The sequence below is a fragment of the Ambystoma mexicanum genome, chromosome 1p (assembly GCF_040938575.1).
Source record: "Ambystoma mexicanum isolate Mex_15411 chromosome 1p, UKY_AmexF1_1, whole genome shotgun sequence".
NCBI classification, from domain to species: Eukaryota; Metazoa; Chordata; class Amphibia; order Caudata; family Ambystomatidae; genus Ambystoma; species Ambystoma mexicanum.
This window is the reverse complement of record NC_090921.1, coordinates 803,108,889-803,127,303: the sequence shown is the minus strand read 5'-3', so window position 1 is coordinate 803,127,303 and position 18,415 is coordinate 803,108,889.

The following is an 18,415-nucleotide window of genomic DNA, read 5'->3' as shown; positions in this document are numbered from 1 at the left end:
ACAAGATGTGTCATTCGGGGCCCAGCTCTGTTTTACATCAGGGGGCAGAAGGGAGAGTGGCATCACCCAAAGAAAAGTGGTGTGGGGCCACAGGGAAGTCCCCCCCAACAGGCAAGCTATACACAGCTCGGTGGAACCCTCCAGGTAGAAAAGTGATACCCCTTTCTCAAACAGATGGTTTGAGGTGGCACAGTGAGACAAAGGATAATCCACACACTCCAGGAGACAAATAGGGAGAGGACTCTATTTGACAGATCTTGGGCACCAGAGAATGAACAGCCCCATAGGAAGAACTGTGACCAGGGGAAAAGACAAGCTTCCACCTTCGAAGGGCACTAGGAAACCCCTTGAAAGTAACCTCCAGAAAATGTGGGGTAAAGAAGCGACCTCCCCTCAGGGAAATCTAACAAGCCAGGAGCAGAGGAACCAGGGAGAGCCCCAATTGTAGGAAACCAGGATCAACAGGTGATGCACTCACCCCTCAAACAATACTTCACAGTTTTTGAGATGAAATTGCAGAAACAGTTAAAAAACAAATGACTATGATGAGGGAAGATCAGGCCGCTGCACTCCAAGAGATAAAACAAGACGTGAACAAAATGGAGGAAAGGGTCGAGACAAACGAGAAAGCGATACAGGAACTGGCTGAGGACTCAAGAAAGATTGAAACCTGGGTAGAGCAAATGGCAACAGCGACCAATAACCTGGAAGATTTAGAAAATCGATTGAGGAGATCAAAGATCCGGATCAAAAATATGCCAGAGGAGGTGCTAGATAAAGACCTCGAAGCAGTGGTAAGCAGCAACTTTGAAGATCGACTTGACTCCGAGTAGAAGCCAAATGTGAGATTGGACAGGATTCACTGAGTCGGCCCTCGCAGAGAGGAACCGGGGGCTCGACCTAGAGACTTCTTGTCGACTCTGCAAGACTATAGAACCAAGGAAAGGATCCTACAACTCCCGAGAACAGTCAATCAAATTACATACAACGGGGCGGAACTGTTACTTGTCCAAGACCTATCTCAGACGACATTGGCCGAAAGGACAAAGATGGCCCGCTTACCCAGGCACTTAGAGAAAAGGATATTCAGTATAGATGGACATTTCCATTTGGTTTGGTGAGTGAATGGCAGGGCAGGCAACATCGGATCACATCCAGGGAAGAAGGAGTAAGGATCTTGGGGATTGAGGAGGAAGACCAGGAAACAAGGGTGCCACAAAGAAAGGATCAAGCAGGCCGTAAAACGTTGGGAATGGTCATTGGGGGCGAAACCAAAAAGAAACAGGAAGGGGGGGATATCAACCCCAGTTGAAAGGCCCAGCTATCTGAGATAGTGAGGAAGGGGACGACCACTAATGACGAGCAGAGCAACAAGCAAAGATTGTAGCGGTACAATGGGCTAATCAAGCATAATGCCTGGGGAAGGCGAACAAAGGGGAAACAGAGGGGGTCCTGAGGGGAAGGGGCGGTAGGGAAGTAATCCAGGATGGGTTGGGGAAAACTTGCTGGGGTTCAGGCTGGTGTGTCTAGTGGACTGAATTCAAGGGGGAGATTCAGGGGGCAAGAGGCGGTTGAGTCCTTCCAGCCAAAGGAGGGAGATCAGCAAGGGGGAGGATGGGTGAAAGAGGGGTGGGGGGAGACCGACCCAATGAGGGGAAGGTTGTTCAGAAAGCCTGGAGAAACCTATGAAAATGGGTAGCTTCAATAAGTTAGGTATGATGTCCCTGAATATAAAGGGTCTGAACTCTCCAGATAAGAGGAAAAAACTGGAGAGATACATACAGAGGGAGGGACCAGCTATAATTACATTGCAGGAAACTCATGTACGGACAAGGGACAGGGACTGTCTGAGGTTGCAAGGATAATCCAATATTTACTAGTCCATGGATAAGACCAAGAGGGGTGGAGTGTTGATAGCCTTACGGAATACTCTGGACCTTAGGTAACGGATTTGGACATGGATGCCCAAGGGAGATATATAGCTATAAACCTGAAAGGGAGAGGGGAGGGATATACTCGAGTGACCATCTATGCCCCGAATACAGGACAGGACGCTTTTATTCAAAGCTCCTTGACTAGACCAGAGAAATTTGTGAAAGGCCCCATAATTCTAACAGGGGACTTTAACATAGAATGGGATCCAGGGAAAGATAGATCGTCAAAAACCAAGGGGACCCAGGGGAGACCCTTGAAGGAATGAATAGAAAAGGTGGAACGGCTAGCCCTAGTTGATGTATGGAGGGAGAAGGAAGGAGACAAGGAGGGATTCTCATTTTTTTGTACGCATGTCCACCACTCATCATCACGAATAGACTATGTTTGGACCTCCAGGAAACTGCTGGGGAGGGTTAGGGCCATGGAGTTGGGGGTAATACTTTTATCTGATCACGCTCCCCATATAACCAGAAGGCCAGGTTACCCAGGTCTCTGGAAATGGAGATACTCAGTGCATCTGTTTAAAGATGAAACTTTGAGGAGGGAACTGAATGAGGAGATGGCGAATTTCTTTGGGGACAAAAAGGAGGCCGAGACCGTGGGACAAACAAGGTGGGACACCTTCAAGGCCACTATCAGGGGGAGAATCATTGCAATCAAGGCCATAGAGACAGGGAGTTAAGGCTATTGGAAATAAACTAAAAAGAAAAATGAAAAAGTGTAATGGCCAGGATGGACATGGGAGTCAGTGGGGCAACGAGAAAGGAATATAGAGTAATAAGGGCCCAATTGAAAATTATTCAGGCAATGGCAGCAGAAAAAGGAAAGAGAAGGTAAAAACAATTGTCAAAATAAAGATGGAAGGGGGGAACTAGTACAGAAACCAAAGATATCATTCGAGAGTTCTCGAGGTTCTACACAGACCTATACAGCTCAGCTAATCCCACGGAACAGAGTCAACAGTAATACTTAAAAGCTAGAGACGTGACCCAAACAACAATTCAAGAAAAAGGAGCACTAGAAGTAAATATTACATCGGAGGAAGTGCAGAGGGTCATTATGGCCCTGTCCAACAATAAGTCCCCGGGACCAGATGGCTTTAATACAGAATTTTATAAAAATGTTTAGAGAATCGCTGAATCCATATCTGGTCCCACTAGTCAACTAAATGGAGGGGCAAGGGAAAAATAATAGCAACAATGGAAGAATCAAGGTTGTCCTCTTTCCTAAAGAGGGCAAGGACCCTACGGAATGTGGCTCATACAGGCCAATAGCTCTAATTAATACAAACACAAAGATTTTTACGAAAGTCCTGGCGAATCACCTGGACCAAATTCTTCCAAACATAATTAGCCCAGATCAGTCAGGGTTTATTAAGGGTAGGCAGACTAGTGATAATACTAGGAAGATAGCTCACTTAATATAAAAGGTCAAAAAACAGAAGACCCCAGCAATTTTAGTAGCCTTGGATGCGGAAAAGGCCTTTGACAGGGTGGAGTGCTGTTTCCTGTTCACAGCAATGAGGCAAATGGGCTTTGGAGAGAAATGTTTAACAATGATTAAGGCCATTACCAGAATCCATCGTTAAGGTTATCAATAAATGGTCACTTGTTCAATCCCATAATGGTCCAGAGAGGCATAAAACAGGGATACCCCATTTCCCCCTTGCTCTATGCTATTTACGTGGAGCCACTTTTGGAAGCGATAAGAACGTATGGGGAAATAGAAGGAATAACATTCGGGGGAAGGGTCTACAAGGTAGCCGCTTTTGTGGATGACATGCTCTTGATTTTGAGGGAGCCAGAGAGCTCACTGAGAGCAAGGAAAGAGAGACGGAGGGTTTCAGGAAGGCAGCCAGGTTAAAAAATATGTCCCCAAAAAACTGAAATACTAAACCCCACAATTCCAAGAGGGATTGAGGAGAGGCTCAAGGGCAGTCTTCACTATAAATGGGTTGAGAAATACATAATTTACCTGGGTATAAAGCTAACCAAAACTATGGAAGGACTATTTGTGGTCAACTACACACCCCTACTAAAGACAATCAGGAACAAGCTGGTGGACTGGGGCCCATTAACAATAACCTGGATGGGTAGGATTAACGTATTAAAGATGGTAATTCTTCCACAGATGTTGTATTACTTTATGACTCTGTCTATCAAGTCCCAACCTACTTTTTTGGAGCAGCCCAAAAGCAAATGGGAAAATGTATATGAAATAATAAAAAACCAAGCATACCCAGGAAGATGGTGATGATGGCGAGAAATAGAGGAGGCATGGGGGAGCCGGACCTGATAGCATACTTTAGGGCAGCTCAGATAAGGATTCTGAGGGATTGGTTGAAAGATGATGGGTTAAAATATGGAGAGCAATGGACAGGGCTGTAATAGGGGAAAATATTGAAGAAGTACTGTGGAAACCGAAGGGAGATAGGCCAAAGAAATGTATTACATTAAGATACTGATGGTGGCATGCAATTCCTGAGATGATGTGATAAGGCAGGTCCAAATTATGAGATTTCCATCACCAATTTCCCCCAATTTTTGATAATCCAGGGTTTACCCCAGGCTACGGGAAAGGAGTTTTGGGGCATGGCGAGAGGGGGGTTAAGATTCGGGACATGTTCAGAGGAATAGAAATAAAGTAATAATCCCAATGCAAGGAGGACTTTGGACTGGAAGAGTCGGAAAGATACTGATACTTCCAGATAAGACATTGGCTCATGCAACCCTCTATAAAAGGGGCAGCAACGCAACCAAACCCCCTTCGAGAAATACTTGACATCTGTTTCAAGAGAATAAATACACAATAGAGGCAATCTACACTTTAATCAAATAAGGGCAGACACCGGGGGAAAGGAAATACATGATGCCCTGGTAGGGGAATACTGGTTAAAAGCTAGAAATAGGAGATTGGCAACAGTTGTGGGCTAGTATACCAAAGTTAAGAAAATCCCTACAAATCCAAGAAATATGGATAAAATGTATGTTGCTTTGGCATCTAACCCCAGAGAAATGATAAACATTTTACCCCACACTGTCGAATCTTTGTTGGAGACAATGCGGTCAGGTGGGGACTTGAAACCATATCTGGTGGGAATGTCCTCACATCCAGGAATACTGGAAGGTAATAGGGGAATCACTAAGTGAGGCACTTAGCTTGGAGGGAAGGGGCAACACAGGTCTGTCTATTTTGGGGCTTGGGGTACAACTGCCAGAACTAACATCCAGAGCAGAGTGGAAAATCTATGTAATCCTGATGAAGGCATTGGTGCTAGGCGTGGTGCAAAAATGGAAAGCAAAAGACCGTCTAAATGAATGTGAATGGGTGGGAAAAGTTTGGAACTTTGCTCTCCTGCCATGGGCTACATACTCTCTACAAGGTGACCAGCAAGGTTTTTGAGGGGACTGGTCACGGATCATGGGGGTTCTGAAAAAAGGAGCAAGAGGGAACTGGTGCCCCGAAGAGGATGACACTGTTAGGCCTGGTGGAACGAACCAGGTCAACAGACTCAATGGTATCTAAAATGAAGCTTACCCATCGAAGTTTGGACTCTCGAGGAAGGGGAGTGGGGGAGGGTATACAAATGTTTTGTATAACTGGTGAAGATGTTAATAAAAAGTTATATGGGAAAAAAAAGAAAATTAGAAAAATGTATATTTTATACTTTTTACTTTGCCTACACCATGGAACCTACCCACATGTCAAATGGCATGTTTGTAGCATGTTGGGAAGTATGCTGAAAATTTCAAACGGGGACACAAACATATCCAAGCATTGCAGACCGCTTAAAAAACACTAACAGAAATACATTTGAAGAATATGTATATTGTACCCTTTTTACATTGTCTACACCGTGGAACCTACCCACATGCCAAATTTCAGGTTTGTAGCATTTTGGGAAGTATTGTGAACATTTCGAACACACACACACAAAAAGTTCCCTTTTATATATATATTGCAGCAGGTGTCCGTGTGTGATCATGTTTGTCTGAATAGAGTCAAATAATGATGCACTCTTGACTAAAAACTATTGGTGATCCCCTTTCAGGAGGTTATAATACTAATGCCCAGCATTGCTTATGAACTATGTTGTTAGGTCCCCGCCCCTTTTGTTACTAACATTGTATCCCAAGGGCCTAACAGTAGGGTTTTCCCTCCCGTCAACAAACTAATACCTACATACGTGCCAAAACTGTTGGCTTTTCCAATGCTCTTTTTTTAACAGAACTTCAGTGCAATGACATTCATACTACTTATACATCAAGTGTTTGAAGGCACACTTAGTTTAGACATTTTAATAACACCAGTCACACATTTGCAGCTCAAATTAAGCCATTGGCTGTCAGAGCACTGCTTTTTTATAACACTGGCAATCACTTACAGTACATTTGATGATACTTTTTGATGAAGCTATCTCTTCTTTAATCATGATTTCTATTCTGTTTGTGCATCTCATAACAAGAAACGGGTCAATCAATGGCAAAGTAATACTTTGACAACATTCATAGTGTAAGAATGTATCATCAATACAGTATCATTATAAAGAAGTAAATGAGAGCAGAGTGCATTGCCACCCCTCGGTCTACCTCTCAACCATTCTCAGCCACAGGGTATAGTTAATGTTACCTCCTGCATTTATAAGAACACATCTTGGGTCACACATAGCTCGTTTCTGTGGTTTAAGGACAACATGTTACATTGAGATCGCCCTCTCCTCACAGATAAAGCTATCTCAAAGAGCACCTAACATCGTTGCAACATTCCAAATGAGATGTTGACCTATCCATCAGTCCTGTCAGCTCATCCTACTTTGCAGAGGCTCCATATTGAACGTTAAGCAGTCACGGGGGTGCCATTTTCCAACTTTATCTCGATTGGCCGCCACATCCTGAACAACACAATTTTCATGTGTGTGTTAGTGGCCATACAGCATTTTCTCCAGAAGGACATGGTTTTTATAATATCTGGGTCATATGCAAAGTCCCCTAAATAGAGCATATACACAGAGTCTAGTGTTTTATGCATTATTTGTTTCCCTGCTTTGCCTACATTTACAAAGCCTACACCATCTATCGTCTTCTGAAACCCCCATCCTGGGGCCCAGGCTACTCAATGTGGGTAATTGATTAAGCTGCAACAAAAGTGTAAAGTCACGTAACGCGGGCGAAGGTGATACGTCTAAATATTTATGGGTAAGCAAATATGCAGTTTGCATTTCAAGATTTTCTTTATAGGTTTTTAATTTTGCAAGATGTTTGTGGATACCTCGCCAGTCCCACTCCTTTAGTTCACTAGTGTATTCTTTTATTAACTGTGAGCTATCGCCATCCCATTTTGGTTCCCACTCGATCTTCTTACATAGATTTTAGCTTAACGATATCACCTGTAATGGTTCCAGATTGGGTCTTCATATTATTCCCCACCAAAGCAAGCAACGGGAATTTAGGATATTTGATTGCCTTTAAATATAGGATTGCTCGTCTCCAAAGTAGATAACCATTTTTAAATGGTTTCCCTAGTTCCAGTCGTATGGCCTCTATAAGAACACATTGGGCCTCATTACGAGGTAGGAGGTAGCCATGGTGCTACTAGCACCATGGCTATCCCCTTACCGCATATCGGGTCCGGGTTCTCGGAATGGGTACTTACCGGGTCATTCCAACCTTGGAGGACCGGGGAATTCCCTAGTCTGAGAACCATTGCCCATTCCCATTTGAGCCCCCATAGGGCTCAATGGGAATGGGGAAGTAGCTAATAATGGTACCACAATTTGCGGTACCGTTATTAGCTCTGAAGTCCCTTAGCGGGTCCCGTCCTTAAAACCTGGTCAGACTCATTACATCCTACCTCGTAATGAGGCCCATTGTGCTAAACCTAATATGCGTCTCCACATTTTGCATTCAATCAGTTTTAGCCAGTTTGGCTTTTTTATATACATGCAATCAAGCCCATATATTAATGCTGGTATAATACTCTATTTGTATATTAAGATTGTTCCTTTCAAGCTAAACCCAGCATATCTCACCGCAAACCTCCTTATAGTGGCTACTAAAGCCATAGTATTATTCTTTTTATATGACACCATACCCATGCCCCTTGCTCCATTGCTTATATGAAGGTCCAAATATTTATATCCAACCACTTCTTTGATTCGTCCATCTACTATGTAAAGGTGGCGACCAAACATTGGTCTTAGCCCCACTCTCATATATTTTGTGTTTTCATAATTAATAATCAACCCGTTCTTAGAATATTAATTCAGTTCATTAGCCAATCTTTTAAGGCCAATCGACGCGTGGTCCATTAGGACCACATTGTCAGCATAAAATAGCCAGTACACCGGCTGTCCTCCTACCTGTGGGGCAAAGCAGCTCATTTGAGATAACTATTCCGGCAGGTCTGTGATGTAAAGGTTGCACAGCAGGGGAGTGACCACACACCCTTGTTTTAATCCTTTCATGGTGTGGATCTCCCCTGTGCACGCTCCCATGATGCCCAAGCAGACCTGCACCCACATATTCTCGTAAAGTGGCAGCATAATCTTTAATTAATTTGGGGAATCACCCACCTTTTTAGTTTTTGCCACAGCATCTGTCTGTCGACAGAATCAAAAGCTGCTTTGTACTCTATGTACAGCATATGCAATGGTGGTGCCTTCTTCATTAATGCCTTTTTCTCAAGTGTATTAATCATCAGTATATTGTGTAAAGTTGCCCAGCCAGCCCTGAAACCCATTTGGAAAGGCCCAAGGATTTTGGAGTCTGTAACCGATTTGTTCAGTGCTCTTAGTACGATGGTTAAAAACATCTTTCCTGGTAGGTCCAATAAGGACAGTTAACTATACTTTCCTGGATCTGTATGAAGATAATATTAATAAATAGGCATCAGTATTGCTCTTCTTCAGGATTACGGTATCTGCCCTTCCCTACATACCTTTTTAAATAGTGCGTCCAGTATTATGCTCCATACTTCAGGGATTTTAATCAACACCACATTTGCCAGGCCATCTGGCCCTACCCCTCTTGACCTTTTTTTACCTTTGATAACATCTTTAATTGTTTCCTTATCAACTTCAAGATCAAAGGGTGAAGACATGTCACTGGTAGACCTGTTTATCCTGTCAGACTCGCTCCCATAAAACTTATTTATGTGTCTAATCCATGTATTTTCATGAACTGGATTGATTACTATTCCAACTTTGGAGGCCTTTATCTCATTTATGGCCCTCCACAATTTATTGCAGTCGCCCTGTTGAGAAATGAGAAGCACATGATGCCACTGAACTTTTTTCATAGAAGATCTCCAACCATTAACCCAATTATTGTACCATTGCACCTGCTTTTGAGTCTCCTAATTTGCATAACTGACCTATCTATTACTGGAGTCTGTTTTTTAAGCTTTCCAATGTTATTTCTTAATATTCTCGTAGGCTCTTTAATAGCAGGGTGAAAAACTCCTCGATGTTTGTTATTGTCTTTCAAGACATGCCAAGACCCTACAATTGAAATGTCCGTGGTCAACTGTGTGTACCATTTAATTATATCGATAGCCCTAGTGTACTGGCAATTGCATATAGACTTCGCCGCATTACCGATTACTAATTTGTTCATTGCCATTATATTATCATTAGTCCAGTAGATTTTATTCTTTCCTGAGCGTGTCCCCAACCCTCAGACTGACGTGCCTACCCTGGCTTTACTTAAGGGTCAATTCCATCGTGGCATGGTCACTGTATTTATTCAGGTTCAACTTGAACTCTTCTACTAAATCTATACTACTACCTTTAATGAAAAATGTGGCCCGCTTGTTACCTACTTTCCACAAATATTTGCTGGGGAGATCTCCCTTAGTTCTTCTGTTTAACATCATGAATGCCCATTCCCTGTTCATACAGATCCCTTGTGTCATAGTGCTTACAGCCAAAATATTAGATGTATTATTAATCAGTGTGTTATCCACGCAATGAGCATTAAAATCCTCACTGATTATTTCCGGCATCTCCCCCTTTTTTCATATTCCATTCAGCCAACCTTTCAGACAGAGCTCTCTGCATACCATCAGTTAGAAGCACCCCCCCCCTGGTGGATCGTAGACATTCATTATTAATATCTTGTTGTCTCCCCCCATGTCATGTTCCCCAATTTCCACCCCCATGATGATCAATTGATGGTCAGGTGACACCACCTGGTGCGCTCCCAAGTCTGCACGAACACCAATCAACATCCCCCTGTAGGTCTACCCACATAACCCCTTGTCACCAGAGCCTGAAATATCTGATAGCCACTAGATGAAAAGGGACCATCATCCAACTTTCTTGGATTAAGAAAATGTCGCTATCACTTAATGTACCTCTGCTAGCAGCAATGTTAGTTAGATGACTATGTCCCCTGGTATTCCATGATATAACCAATATTCTTCATGGTCTTTTGTAAGAGTTTACTGGTAAAAAGCCAAAGAACCAGTTCCACTCATGATCAACTGCAGCCATATTTCTATCAACACCTTTGCTCATACCATTCTGTTCGACCCAATTGTAATCATTTGTAGGTCCCTTCCTTCATTACAGAACCCTTGTTCCCTTCCTCCTACAAAGGGACCCTTATCGTGAGCTTCTTCTGGGTGCAATTCCTGGCCTTTATCATATAAGTTGGCTTTTTCTCTATTATTACGTTCATTAGAGCCCCCATTCATTCCTTGGTGCTCGAACTTCGATATCATATTCCAATTTCAAAACACATGGATGATATGATCGCACCAAATCTACCGGGGCACTCAAGCAACAGTGAATCTTAGAGGTAGGTATTTCTGCATTTTCTATCGGTTCCACAAATTCAAAATAGCTGGATTGAAGCACCCGAAGTTGCGGAATGTAGCTTAAAAGCTGCAGTATGTGTTGTCTATCTAGCACCATGTCTTCATAGATAGGGAACACATTTCTAACAATAAACTTGATGCTATTCGGTATTGCTGGTCAGATAATTGGGGCTTTATCTATAGATGTGATGGAACAGTTCTGTGTAGCTAAATCATCATTCTGCGAGCACCTTTCCAGAGTGAAGCATCTTTCAAGGCCCCTATTGTTTGCTGCCAGCATAGCACCAGTTGTTTGTTTGTTTGTTTTATTCACTTGTTATGCGCACCAGACCCATGGGTAGCAGGGCGCAGCAATGAGAAGATACAAGGCTTACATAGTTACAACATAGGATAATATACAATATACAATAGACATCTATAAGTCACTCATAATTACAAAATATACAATCTGCAAGGTATAATTTACCAAATATAATGCTAAGTGGTTACATCCCACATAGTTACAGAATATACAATATACCAAGATATAGCTTACCTGACATAGCACTGGGTAGTTACATCATGCATAGTTACAGAATATACAGGATATACAATATACAGGTATGATTTACCAGATATGGTACTTAGTAATTGCAGCCAATGGTCAACTAGGGTCAGTGGAAGTGAGGTGTTGAATTACATTTTTCCTAAAGCGTAGGTAGGGTAGGTCTGCTCTCAAGTCATGTGGCAATAGGTTCCAGATTTTGGCAGCCTTAACTGGGAAACTATTTCCACCGATCGTGGTGAGTCTGTAACTAGGTATTATCAGGCAGTTAGAGTTTCCAACTCTGGTGGGTCTGGAGGAGATTCTCCTGTGAAGTTTGTCTATCAGGTAACTGGGAGCGGAGTTATTAAGGGCTTTATGGGTCAGAGAAAGCATCTTTAACTGTATTTTGCTATCTGTAGACAGCCATTTGTGCTGGCGTCTGATGGAGGAGATATGGGTTCTTTTATTTATGCCCAGTGCTGCTCTCAGAGCATTATTTTGTAGTGTTTGTAGTCTCTGAATGGTTGTTTTATTGGCTCTGGAGTATAGTGCATTACAGTAGTCTATTCTGGAGAGCACTAAAGCTCTGGCCAGGATTAAACAACTGTCATTGGAGAGGAATGGCTTACCGGCTCTTAACAGCTTGCAGGTGTAAGCCGTTGTGGAGGCCAAGGATTTTACCTGTTTGTCAAGTGATAAGGTGGAATTAGGTAGAATCCAAGGGTTTTTACTTCCTTGGAAACTTGAATGATATTCCCATCTATGTTAAATGCAGAGAATTCCTGGCCTAGTTTTTTGATGTTGGCGTGAGTGCCCAGAATTATCAACTCTGTCTTATCATCGTTCAGGCAGAGGCCTTGAGGGGCCATCCATGCCTGAATAATAAGATATACCTTGTACACCAATTACGTGTCCTTGCTATGATCCCCAGAAAGCGGGAGGAGGATTTGTGTATCATCTGCATAATTAGTGTAGGTGATACCTAGATGGTCCAGATCGTCGAACAGGGACTTGGTGAAGATGTTGTATAGAGTTGGGGAGACACAGGAGCCTTGGGCGACACTACACGAAATACGGGTGGGATCTGCAGCTGCTGATGGAGAGAAGACTCTCATAGTTCTTTCACTTAGGAATGACTCAATCCATCCGATGGCCTCAGGGGAGAAGTGAGCGGCAGAGTCCAAGTGTCTGCAGAGGACTTTGTGATCCACTAAATCAAAGGCCGTTGAGAGATCAAGAAGTAGCAGAAGTACTGTCCTCACTTTATCCCTCAATTGGTCAATTTGGGATTTCAAATCAATTAAGGCAGTTTCCGTTCCATGTAAAGGGCGGAAGCCAGATTGTCTCTCGCCTAGGAGTTTGTGTAGTTCGAGATGTTTTTGAATCTGGTTGTACGCAGCTTTGTCCAGTATCTTGAGTAGAAAAGGTACCATGGTGATGGGACGGTAATTGGTAGGGATAAGAGGATCTAAAGTCTGCTTCTTGAGGATAGGGAGCACCCATGACTGTTTAAGGTTGGCAGGGATGGTACTTGAGGCAAAGGAGGCATTAATCAATTTAGTGATAAAGGGAGACCATTCTCTGGCAGCATCTTTTATTAGTTGTGCAGGACAGATGTCACCTTTACAGTTGGAAGGTTTAAGTGAAAGGATAATTTTTTCTACTTCCAGGGTCGACATTTTGGTGAAGTGAAAGGTATTGTTGTGCGTCAAAGGAGGATTGTTGGTCAGAGGGATTTTAAGCAGATCCTGAATTTTCAGAGTTTCTTTCTTTAGCTGAATTTTGTTTTGGAGTGTATAATTTTTATTTACTAGAGCATGTTGGATATCTGAGCACCAAGACTTGTCCTTGGTACAGGTGTCCGGTATGGCTATTGGTGACTCGAGTTCTTTAAGTATGGAGAAGAGCTCTTTCATACTGGAGTTAGATTTCGCTATGCGATCATCATACGAGTTAAGTTTCGCCTGGCAAACTTCTCTTTTGTAGAGAGAGGAGAGAGAGGTTAATTTGGCCTTATTATCATTTGAAGGGCACAACCTCCAAGTGGTTTCACTTTTTCGTTTTAGGATACGTAGGTCTCTTATCTGTGGTGTAAACCATTTGTTTAGATGAGCTTTAGGTTTGCTCGATCTAAGTTTAAAAGGTGCCAGTTTGTCTAGATTAGAGAGCATGATATTGTTGAATTTGTGCACTAGAGTGCTAGGGTCTAGATTTTCTGGCAGTGCATTGAGGCTGGGTAGGATAGCTGGGATAACTTTCTCTACAGTAATGCACTTTTTGTTTCTAGTTAAGCATGGTGGAGCTAGTAAAAGGGCCGTGGGAGTAGGTCTAGAGGTGTCAAGGTTGTAGTACACCAGTGAATGGTCTGTCCAAGATAAGGGCGTTATGGAGAAGATAGTGGCTGAGCAGTTATAGTCTGCTATCCAGTTTTCCCCTTCAAATGAGTAGGCTTGTTAACCTTTTGGGTCAGACCTAGCGCATTGATCATATTAGCTACCACTGAGGCATTTTTATCCATAGGGTCTTGAAAACCTATGTTGAGGACCCCTAGTAGGAGTAATTGAGAACATGGTTTGAGGTTGTTAGTCAGTAGACTGTGAGATTCTCCTCGAAATTACCTAGAGGACCAGGAGGTCTAAATAATAGATGAATGGTGAGTGATTGTAAGTTATTTATCTGGATTTTGGCAGATAGGGTTTCACACGATTGAAACGATTGGGTGGGAGCTAGTCTGAGGGAGAGGCTCATTTTAGAGATAATGGCGATACCGCCTCCTCTTGCGCCCTCACAGTCTTGTCTGATTATCGTTTAGGTGTCCGGGATGGCTAGCATAAGCGAGGGTCCTGCAGCATTGTGTAGCCATGTCTTGTAACTGCGAGAAAGTCAAGGTTGCCTTCTGTGATTAGGTCGGCTATGTCAAGGGCGTGGGCGACAAGCGATTTCGCATTAAGGAGTGCTCCTTTAATGGAGGGGGTCTTCATTGCAGCTTTGACTTGGGGGTGCTTAGTTGTAGGTGTATTAAGTGACTTAGATTTGTTATTTTATGTTGGGCAGACATCTAAATTAGATGTGGAAGGTGGCAGTGATAGTTTAGTGTGACTCGGTTTCCTATTATACTGATAGTTAGTTTTAAGGTTAGTGGGGGTAGAGATCTTCGGAGAGGTTCATGCAGTTTAGTTAGTCTAGCGCGGAGTCTAAAGTTTCTGATGGATGTGGCACATGGTAGAGATACAAGGGTAACTGCCTCTAAAGAGCTAGGATGTATAGATCAGCCAGAAATTACATTATGCATAATTGTCTTGGTCGGTTTCATTGGGCTGGTGTCAAGTATGGGTCCTAGTGGGAGCTCGGGCAGATGAGCCTGGCTTCTGTAGCCTGTGGGTAACAGTGTTACCATCATGTAGAGTAGGGTTATTAAGCTTAACATGTTCCCAATAGAGCAGTCAGAGTAAGGCGGTGCATGTAAGGACACCTAGGTCAGGCAGTTAGACAACTAGGGTAGGCAGGCATCTGAGGCATCTGAGGCGCGTAGGCAATACATTATAGTGCTACAGTGATAATGGAGTATGAAGGTAAAGTAGATAGGCACCTGGGCACCACAGCTTGTGTTAACACAAAGTAGCAAAACACCTTTGTAACAGTGGCATCTCAGTAACGCGCACGAATAAGGCAGTGCGAATGGTTCAATTAGGCATCACTTAAACAACAGTATTGAGCAGCATAACTGATAGCAATGCAGTTTAGGCGGTAGAAGGGGGGGTAGATACATGAGCTATCATCCGGTGTGGGTGTACCGTGTAGCATATGTACAGCAGTGCGGGCATACAGGCAGTGATTCAGAGTATATAGTGGAGGTCTAATCTCGCATGGCAACAAACAATATTGAGTACGGGCATACAGGCAGTGATTCACAGCACATGTGAAGGAGCTAATCTCACGGCAACAAGCAGTATTGAATACGGGCATACAGGCAGTGATTCACAGCACATGTGAGAGAGCTAAACTCGCGGCTACAAGCAGTATTGAATATGGGCTACAGGCAGTGATTCACAGCACATGTGAGGGATCTAAACTCACGGCAACAAGCAGTATTGAATACGGGCATACAGGCAGTGATTCACAGCACATGTGAGAGAGCTAAACTCGCGGCTACAAGCAGTATTGAATACGGGCATACAGGCATGATTCACAGCACATGTGAGAGAGCTAAACTCGCGGCTACAAGCAGTATTGAATACGGGCATACAGGCAGTGATTCACAGCACATTGAGAGAGCTAAACTCGCGGCTACAAGCAGTATTGAATACGGGCATACAGGCAGTGATTCAGCGCACATGTGAGGGAGCTAAACTCGCGGCTACAAGCAGTATTGAATACGGGCATACAGGCAGTGATTCAGCGCACATGGGAGGGAGCTAAACTCGCGGCTACAAGCAGTATTGAATACGGGCATACAGGCAGTGATTCAGCGCACATGGGAGGGAGCTAAACTCGCGGCAGCAGGTAGTATTAAAGTACGGGCATACAAACAGTGATTACGGGTGCAATGCATCAAAGTGATGTAGGTTGGGAGTACGGTGTGTATGCGAGACTCTTGGTCACAAGGATCACGGTGAATGGAACTGCGATGACAAGTCATTAAAGTGTTAGTTAACGTTCACGTTAAATTGGTTGCTTGGTTGCTTGACGATTTGCTCTAGATTTTACTAGCCAGTAGGTCAGCATACCGTTTTTCTTAGTGGCCCTTTTCGTTTTTCTCCTTGCTTGCTTTCTGGTCTTTTGGTATTCCCTAATGATCGTTTCTCTCCATCTTCCTCCATATTATTAACCCTCCCTGTTACAGGTTATTTGCAATCTCCTTTTGATTTCCTTGCAGCCATTCTTGTTATTCTGCGCCTCTCTTTTCTCGTCAAATACAGACTTCCTGAACGGTCTTCAGCTTGGCCGACCTCCAAGAGAATTTTGGGTGAGCGCTGTGTGTGAGTGTTCTATGAGTGTCAGTTGGGGGCCTGAGCTGGAGATGAGAGGATGGCCAGTGGGTGTCTTTTGATGTATGTTGGTGTCTATGCATGTCTATCTGTCTATGTACCCTGTACTATACTTACAAGAAACTGGAACTGTATATATATATATATAGCTAGTACTAGAAAGTGACAAAGGACAAATGGCACAAAGAACCATAGAGACTGGTTAATTGTTTGTAAACCTCAATTAACACAGTTGGTTGTGGGTTTCACTTGTACGTGAACAAGCTGCGAGTAGGCGGCGAAACGCGTTGTACCGTGCGCTTTTAAATCTGGCAGATGCCTAATAAAACTGGATAATGAATTTAACCCTACACTGCATTGGTTTTGATTCGAGGAAGTGACTGACACCAGCGTTCTTTGTGTTGCCGCGAGTGCCATCCCTCCGTGGGAGAACTGGCAATTCTTTTTTCCCGGCTTTGTAAATATATATATATATATACATATGCGTGTATATAATATATGTGTGTATATATATGTATATATATATATATATTTTATTTATATTTATTTATTTGTATTTATTTATTACACGGCCCACAAAGCTGCTGTGTAGTTATGGTTAAGGTGCTAAACCCATAGGAAGAGCACTTTTTCGGCGGCTTATAACTTCGCTTCCCCTTGACAAATCCTCCCCAAACTTTGCAAAAAAAGCAAATTTGTGGCAGGAGCGGGAGCTTGGGGCAAAAAGCGTGCTTTTGTTTGTTTGGTGGAAATCCTACCAGTACTTTTGTTGCAAAGAACTGAAATGTATGTCCCAATAAATTAGTGATATATGGATACATTTCTCTGTTCGCTCCGCGGACAGAAGTGTCATTGGCTCGCAGTACAGTGTGCTGCCAGAGTAGTTTGGACTCAGCCAGTGGTTGGCTGGAGGGAAGCGTGGTGTGCGTCAACATTTTTTGGGAAAGCCGCCATGGTGTATCGGAGGACAGTGCAACGGCATAAGAGTCAGGAACATGTACCGTACGGAATGTGTTGGCAGTAATAAGGGAGGGACCGGACGGGGGAGTGAGAAGTGGTTCATGTGACATATGTAGGCAAGTACTTTGTGTGGTGATTGGAGGCAGCTGTCATAACGGCCCCATAGCTTCTGATGTGACCTGTTTGTGGCAACCTCTTTTCGTGGTAAGTGGTGGCAGGTTAATCGCAGAAGGGGAATGAATTGCACATAACATAGGTTGGGTGGGAGCACAGGTGGCTGTACGCTGCGGATGGAATACAGTAGTTGGGCACAGGATGGCATGCATGGGTGAATGAAGGTGCAGTGGGTCTGTGGAAGGATTACACTATTGGGTGCATGGGTGAAGGCCATAGGCCGTAGGGTGTATGGCATGCACTGAAGAGCCTAGCATTGCAACATACCCATCTCAGGAACACATATTTCTCTCTGCATTTGGTACAGGGTGGTGCTTGCATAGTGTGGTGTGTGCAGATTGTTGCAGTAGGGCCAGTGTTGCAAACAGAATGTGTGTAGGTTGGCAGTGACACAGTAGTTTGTGAATGGAAGTGGGACCGCCCATAGTAAGTGAAAGAAAGTGCACAAGGGTGCAAGAGAGAGTGTTTCCTTTGTACATTACGTTAACTGTTGCAATTTGTTGCTGCATAGTTGCATGGCGGTGCGCAGGTTGGGTAGGAGTGCTGGTGACAGTGTTGTGTATGTGGATGGTGGTAGTTGGTGACATGGTGACATGCATGGTGGCATTACGTTGCTGTGGGTGTGCACAAGGCCTATGCTGTGTGCAGATTTGTTGAAGTAGGCCTAATGTTGTGAAAATGTTGTGGTTAGTGACACAATACTTTGTGAATGGCTGTGGGTAGGGGTGGTGGAGGCTGCGGTGTGTTTGTGGATTCTGGTAATCGTGACCTGTTTTCGTGAATGGGTGTTTTATGGTGTGGGGGAGTTGGGGTGAAGTACCACTACCTATGTATGTTATGTTTGGGCATAATGGTAGCTTCCCACATGGGCGTTATTTTAACTGTTGAAATTTGTTGCTGCATAGCGCCATGGCAGTGTACAGGTTGGGTAGCAGTGCTGGTAGCAGTGGTGTGTATGTGGATTGTCGTAGTTGCTGAGATGGTGACATCCATGCACTCCATGCCTAGGCCTTGA